Source organism: Stegostoma tigrinum, chromosome 10 (assembly GCF_030684315.1).
Source record: "Stegostoma tigrinum isolate sSteTig4 chromosome 10, sSteTig4.hap1, whole genome shotgun sequence".
Lineage (NCBI taxonomy): Eukaryota > Metazoa > Chordata > Chondrichthyes > Orectolobiformes > Stegostomatidae > Stegostoma > Stegostoma tigrinum.
In genome coordinates this window covers 40647761-40655118 of record NC_081363.1, presented here as the reverse complement: position 1 = coordinate 40655118, position 7358 = coordinate 40647761, and positions in this window count along the sequence as shown.

The following is a 7358-nucleotide window of genomic DNA, read 5'->3' as shown; positions in this document are numbered from 1 at the left end:
CCTGATGCTGTTCTAGTAGTCAGTTATTTGGATAGCTTGGAAGAAATACTGATGCAACATGTGGTGGTTTTCTTGGGTCTCAATATTTTTTGAACACATTTTTGGGAGGATGGTAGTAGTGGTGTGGGTGGTGGTGGTGTGCAGTTTTACCTTGTAATTCTAGGTGGCCTGTTGCCTTTGATACTCTTGTGAGCAAATTCCTGTGCAATTTTTTACCCTTTGCAGTAAGGAGGGAGCTAATTTCAACGCAACCTGTACTGAATGGGTGTACTCTTTCCCAATTCAACCTATCCTTAGAACTTCATTCTACTAATTATTAGATCAAAGGAAGAAGCTAAAGAAGTTGCAGGAAAAGTAGTTAGCCTGAGAATTTGGAGCATTTTCACATTCACCTAAAGAGGACCAAGAAGCTGATCAAAGCAGCACAGAATGAATGTAAGCTAGCATGGGACATAAAAATGGCCTGTTAAAAGATGTCACTAGCGTGTTTAAAAAGAAAAGATTAGCAAAGGAAAATTGGGTCTTTTACAGGTAGACATGTGAGAATTTACAATTAGAAATGGGGAAATGGCAGTAAAACTAAATAATTACCTTGGAATCTTACCAGGCTCTGAACAGCATGGCTATGGCAAGGTGAGTGGAAGAATCGGGTGAGATAGCTACGTCTTGTCTTCCATTGGTATGTGGCAGTCAGACAATCAAGCAGATGACCCTACTAAACAGAAGTCCTCAGATGATGACATGTCCATCCTGTCATATGTCTGTGTTGCCAAGTCAGTCTAGAACTTGCACCACATGGCCTTCATGCCAGAAAAATGGAATCTGCAGCAAGCAATGCAACATGTCATAAAGTCTTAGGGGAGTAGTCTCCAGTGCTGTTGATGGATATGCTTGTTCAGTTTAGGGAGCGGAGATGGGGGTTAGACCAGGCTTTAGCCGTATACACAACTTGGGTGATTTTTTTTTTCCTTTAATGTAATTTGGATGTGAGCATCCCTGGCTGGGGCAGCATTTATTACTCATCCCTAATTGCCCCTTTATTTAATTGGCTTCCTGGGGCAATTTCAGATGTTAGTGAAGAGTTATTGCTATGGATCTGAATCCCACGCAGGCTGGGCCAGGTAAGGATGGCAGACTTCTTTCCTGTACAAATGTGTAATGTCATGGTAATTGAGAGAGAATTCCAGGGAAGTTAGGCTGAGTGAGCAAGCAAGGTCACGGCAAATGAAATATAATGTAGATAGGTGTGAGGTTATCAGCTTTGGTAGGATGAACGGACATATAGAATATTTCTTTAACACTTTCCAATTTCTTAGCATTTATGTATAAATGGACCTTGTTATCTTTGTTCATAAATCATTGAAAGCTTGTATGCAGGTGTAGGTGGCAGTCAGGAAGGCGAGCAGTATGTCGGCCTTTCTTGTAGGTGAATTTGAGTGCAGGAAGCAAAGGCGTCTTGCTTTAGTTGTGTGGAACCTTGTTGATACTCTACTCTACTCTGGCTAGAGTACTATATGCAGTCTTGGTTCCCTTGTTTAAAGAAGGTTATAATTACCGTAGAGGGAGTGCATTTACAGTAGATTTAGCTAATATTGAAGAACGTTCTTTAAGTTTGCTTCCTATCTTTCATCTCGGCTGTCACTATTTCGCCAAAATGGTGCTGCACTCAAAGCATGATGCGGCTTAAGTGACAAATGATTGTCATTATGAGCAATAGCAAGCTTTTTTTCCAATCACTAAAATTATTACTGTCATGCTTCAAGGAAGGTTTGATTGCAGACAACTCTAATACCACTGTAAAATTATCTTGGGTGTTTGATGAGAAATGCATTAAGATCATTAAAATCATTTTCATTGTTAACTCAGAGCTAAACTTTGGGGTTATTATCCCTAGATGTAGTTTTGTCAGACTTTGGTGTAAATGTAGAGAAAGTTAGGATTTTTTTAAAACTTGGAATAGCACTGAAAGTCAAGACAAAAGATACACCACATTCTTTCATCTATAGAGAAGTCCAATTTTAAATCTGTTGACTGATTCTTTTCCAGATCCAAAAAAAACCTAAGTTTGATAAAACTGTGGTAAAACTACTGGCTTAATATCCTCCAACTTTGGACCACCTGACAGAATTGAGACAATTAGTTTGAAGTGTAATGGCAGAGGAGGCTTGGCCTATTGTGCTGAACCTGTCTCTACCACACTTCCTACTAATGCACACGATACCCTAGCTAATTTAGAAAAAGTTTTGATTTCTCACCATGTATTTACTTCTTTTGCAAATCTCTTTAAATCAGTGCCCTCTGGTTATACATCTTTTTTATGAGCAGGAACAGTTTCTCCTTGTCTAGTATATCAAGCTCCCTCATAATTTTGAAAGCCTCTATCAGATCTCCTCTTAACCTTCTTTCCAAGAGAAATAGTCACAGCAACTTTAATCAACCCTCAAAACTTAAACTTCAAGTCTGAACTCATTCTTTTAAATTGTTTCTGCAAACCCTCCAATACTGGTCATCCGAGAATACAGAAGAAAACAATTAGAAGAGCAAAAAGGGGGCATGAGAAAGGACTTGCGAAAAGGGAGAATCCTAAGATATTTTATAAATACGTTAAAGTGAAGAGGTTAACCAGGCAAAGAGTAGAGCCCATTAGGGACCAAGGAGGCAGCCTGTGTGTGAAGTCACAGATAATTGGAAGGGTGTTGAATGAATACTTCTGTCTGGTTTTCCCACTGGAAAAGGAGAATGTAAGTATGGATTTCAGGTAAAGGGACTGTGAAGAGCTGGCCTAGTTTGATATAGGAAATGGGGAGGTATTGGAGGTTTTGTCAGGCTTATTCACAGGCACGTCCCCTGGCCTGGATGAATTGCATCCCAGGCTGATAGGGGAGGTAAGGCAGGAACTTGTCGGTGGTCTGGCACAAATTTTTAACTCCTCTCTGTCCACAGCGGAAGTGCCAGAGGACTGGAGTACGGCTAATGTGGTTCCAGTTTTTAAGAAAGGTGGTAGGGATGAACCAGAAAATTACAGAGCTGTGAGTCTCATGTCAGTGGTAAGGAAACTATTGGGAAAAAATTCTGAAGGAGCAAATTAATACCCACTTGGAAAGGTATGGGTTAACTAAGGAGGATCAGCATAGCTTTGTCAGAGTGTGGTCATGCTTAACAAATTTATTAGAATTTTTTTGAAAATGTGATCAAGTGTGTGACTGAGGAAGTTCAGTTAATGCAGTTTGTGGATTTTCGCAAAGCTTTTGACATGACACAACTTGGGAGTCTGAGGAAGTGTCATCAGACCTGAAACATTAAGTCTGATTTTTTTTCTTTACGGATGCTGCCAGCTCTGCTGAGCTTTTCCAACTTGTGTTTTTGTGCCTGATTTACAGCATCCGCAGTTCTTTTGTTTTTTATTCACAACTGGAGAAAGTGTGTGCAGTCTGGTCACCTCACAACAGGAAGGATGTGAATGAGAAAGCACTAGAGGAGATTCAGCAGGATGTTGCCTGGAATGGAGAAATTGATCTATAAGAAGACACTAGATAGGCTTGGATTTTTTTTAGAGCAGTGAAGACTGAGGGTGGAGCATGATTGGGGTGTATAAGTTCATGAGGGGTAACGGGTAGGGCGAATAGAAACGTGGGTTCTGAAGAAGGGTCTCCGGACCAGAAACATTAACTCTGTTGTCTCTCGACAAATGCTAGACCTGCTGAGATTTTCCAGCAAATTCTGCTTTTGTTTGTTAGAGACCAGCTGTTCCCCAAGGTTGCAGGTTCAAACACAACAGGTTTTAGGGTAAGGGACAGGAGGTTCACAGGGGATTTAGGAAATAACTTTTAGCAACTGGTAGGAATCTAAATGCACTGCCTGAGAAGGTAGTGGAGGGTTGGAAACCTTACAATCTTTAAAAAAAAATTTCAATGAGGACTTCGTATACAATTCAAGAATAATGGGACAAGTGCAGAAAATTGGGATGAGCACACTTTTAATGGTGTTATGTTAGTGTTGACTTGATTGACTGTAGGGCCTATTCTGCACTGTCTGAATTTATGAATCTACTCCACCTGAAGTCTGGAGTGTTTGATACACTAACAACATGACCTACTTCCTCTAAACTCCTTTTAATAAAGCTGAACATATGCTTTAATTCCTCACTCAACTTGTTGTGCCACATCAGTGACCTGTGCACATTTCCAGCTAGGTCCCTTTATTGTTCCAATCTCTTTAGAATTCAAAACCCTTTGTTTTGTATTGTCTTTTAATGATCTTCCTATCAAAATGCATCACGTCACACTTCTCTGCATTGAACCTTGTCTGCTACCTATTCTCTTCACAGTTTACAATTCTTCCAAGTTTTGAGTCATTTACAAACTTTGAAATTGCCTCTTACACACAAAGATCTAGATCATTAATCATTAACACAATAATCAGGGAAAACAATGGTCCCAATACTGATCCCTAAAGAACTCCACTTCAAACCTTCCTCGAGCTTGAAAAATATCCATCACAATTACTGTTTCCTATCATTCAGCTAATTTGATTTCCCTGTTGCTTTTCTCTTTTATTCCATGTAACCTTCGAGTCAGTTGTGTGAGACACTATCAAATGACTTCTGCAAATCTAACAACATTACCCTCATTAAGCCTTAATGTTATCCCTTAAAAAGACTGTTAGTCAAGCATGATTTCCGCTTTTGAAATTCATGCTATTCCTAATCAGCCCACCTTTTTCCATGTGATTTCAAATTCTACACCAAAGAATTGTTTCTGGAACTTCACCAACATTGAAAATAAACTGGTCTGTAATTGCTTGGCTTATCCTTTTTGAACAAAGCTGTAATGTTTGTCATTTTCCAGTTTTCTAGGTGAAGATTGAAAGATCTTCTGGTGCACCTACAATTTCCATATTCATCTTTCAGCATCCTCATCTAGACCTGATGCCATTGTCAATTTTAAGTAGCAACAGTCTGTACAACACTTCATTGTCAATTTTGAACCCTTATCAATTGTCTAAATTTCTCCATTCCTTCTTTCAGAATAACACAACATTCAGGTGAATCGGGCTTATCTGAACCTTGTTGTACAAGTGAAAATTGAGGTTTAATTACAGGATTAAATTTAACACGTTTGAATCTATTTTTGTTTCATATGAACTGATTAAGTTAATTCCAGAAACCTGTCCTGCTGGAAGTTTTAACCTGCGCAGACTTGTGAATTTTCATTCATGGTGACTGCATGGACATCATACATTACTCAATGGTGCAAAGCCTTCAGGACTGTTTTGTTGAGTGAATTTGGCATCATAGGCCAGGTCCCAAGATGTATAGGTATTGTTCTTGGTATTCCATCACATACATTTCTTGATATAGATGTGAAAGGATACTGGAGTACAAATAAATGTTTCAACTCCTGTATTAGGCTTCAGTTTAAAAATAACCTGTATTGATTCATTGTTCTGTTGCGAAACCTCTTTTTAAATAAGAGCATTAAAACAAAACCTAGTTTGTATTGGACAGTCCATTGAATCTAGGCAGTGGGAAAACTTTCAAAGGCAATACATGGCAAATTTAGTTAACATCCTTTCCAATGGAAAGGGTTGGGGGTTATGTGATTGATGTGGTGTATGTAAATATCAAAAATTTTGATGAAGTGCCATCCTACTCAGCGATGTTTGTTAGGGCCAACAACCTTTGCTTGATCTATGCTTAGAGGTTTTGTCAATAACACAATCGAAAGGGCTGAAGACTGCCAAGTGAGGACAACACTGATGATGTCAAGAGGGATCAGCACATCTAGCTGAAGATAATTTCAAATATCTTGTCCAGTACAAATGCAAAACGCTTTGGAATATGTGTGGAGCCTCATTCTTCAGTTAATTGTTCAGCACCATTTGCAACTTTATATGGCAGGACTGCAGCGCTTTAAACTGATCCCTTGCTTGCATCGACTTACCGCATATTCACACTTCACCGGCACAAAGTCCTATATTGTGGACTGCACCTTTCTAAAAAAAAAGGTATGCTGGATAGTGCTTTAAATGTGTTTTCTTCACATCTCATTAAGCCAGAGTTAGACAGCAGTGGTAAATTAAGGGGATACACAGAGTCAAAGTTATTGGTTGTGGTTAAATACAGTACTGTTGGTGATAATGGTCCACAATACTTCCCGCTTAATCTATTCAGGATGAAACCTACTCAGCATGTAGTACTGCCGTACACAGTAGAACATATCCTCTGTGTGAAGCTGCTGTGGTTGAATTTGAATTTATGTCACCACTTATCAGGGACTCTGGATTACTAGTCCAGTTTGTTTACTACTGTGCTAGCATTCTCAGGTAAAATGGAATTGCTGATGGGTGTTAATATGAATGAATATAACTCATTGTTCCAACTACGGCATACTATATTTTTTAAAAAGTAGATCAGCTACACAGCTGTAAGCAAAAGACACCTGACAAAACAAATTGTTAGATCAAGTGTTGAGCAAAGTATTCTCTTGGTTATTCTTGCAGGTTTTGACAATTGCATAAATGATGTACCAGAATTAAAAGCAAAATAACTAATTCCATTTGCTACCTGAACAAAAGGTAGTTTAGACACACATAATTTTTATTAATTTGCTTTCAGGTACACTGATTATTTTTGCAAGTTTTCAGGGCATTTTGATAGAATTTTAATGTTAAAAAATGAATATATCAAATCTTAGAAAGATGGAGTGAAGCAAGTCAACAGACCGATTGTGTCCTTTCAAGTTATTTGCCAGAACGGGGAATTGGCTGGCTCACTTGGTTGTATGGTTGACTTATGACGCTGATAGGACATGTTCTACATCAACGGAGATCACCAGGAAGGCATCACCCTCTTAACCTCACGCCCAACCTGAAGGCTGGTGACCCTCAGATTAAACTCACTATCTGTAGTACATAGCGGCAACTTTCATAAACTAATGTCATTGACTTTATGTACATGGCGTCATAATGAGAACTCAATTTCAAACAAAAATTCATTTGATGTCAGTTACTAGTTTGAATACTTTGAGGAAACATCCTGCATATTTTGATTGCTATCACAGAAAGAACAAGGTTGTGTTCCTGCTAACACATTAACCAAGATTCTGCAGTCGATAGTGAAGGAATGGTTATGTCTCTTACTAAACTGACAGCTATCTACAAACATTTCACATTCTTCTGAAATAGTAACTTCTTGTCACCAAGTGTCTGAAATAGCACAGCAACTTCTTTAGAAAATCAGTGGACATGAGGAACAAGGCAAGAAGGAGGACAGCTCTTCAACCTGACAAAACACAAAGTCTCAAAATACAAATTTAGAAATACTACAAAATGTAGTAAAGTGAAACAATTCTGGGACA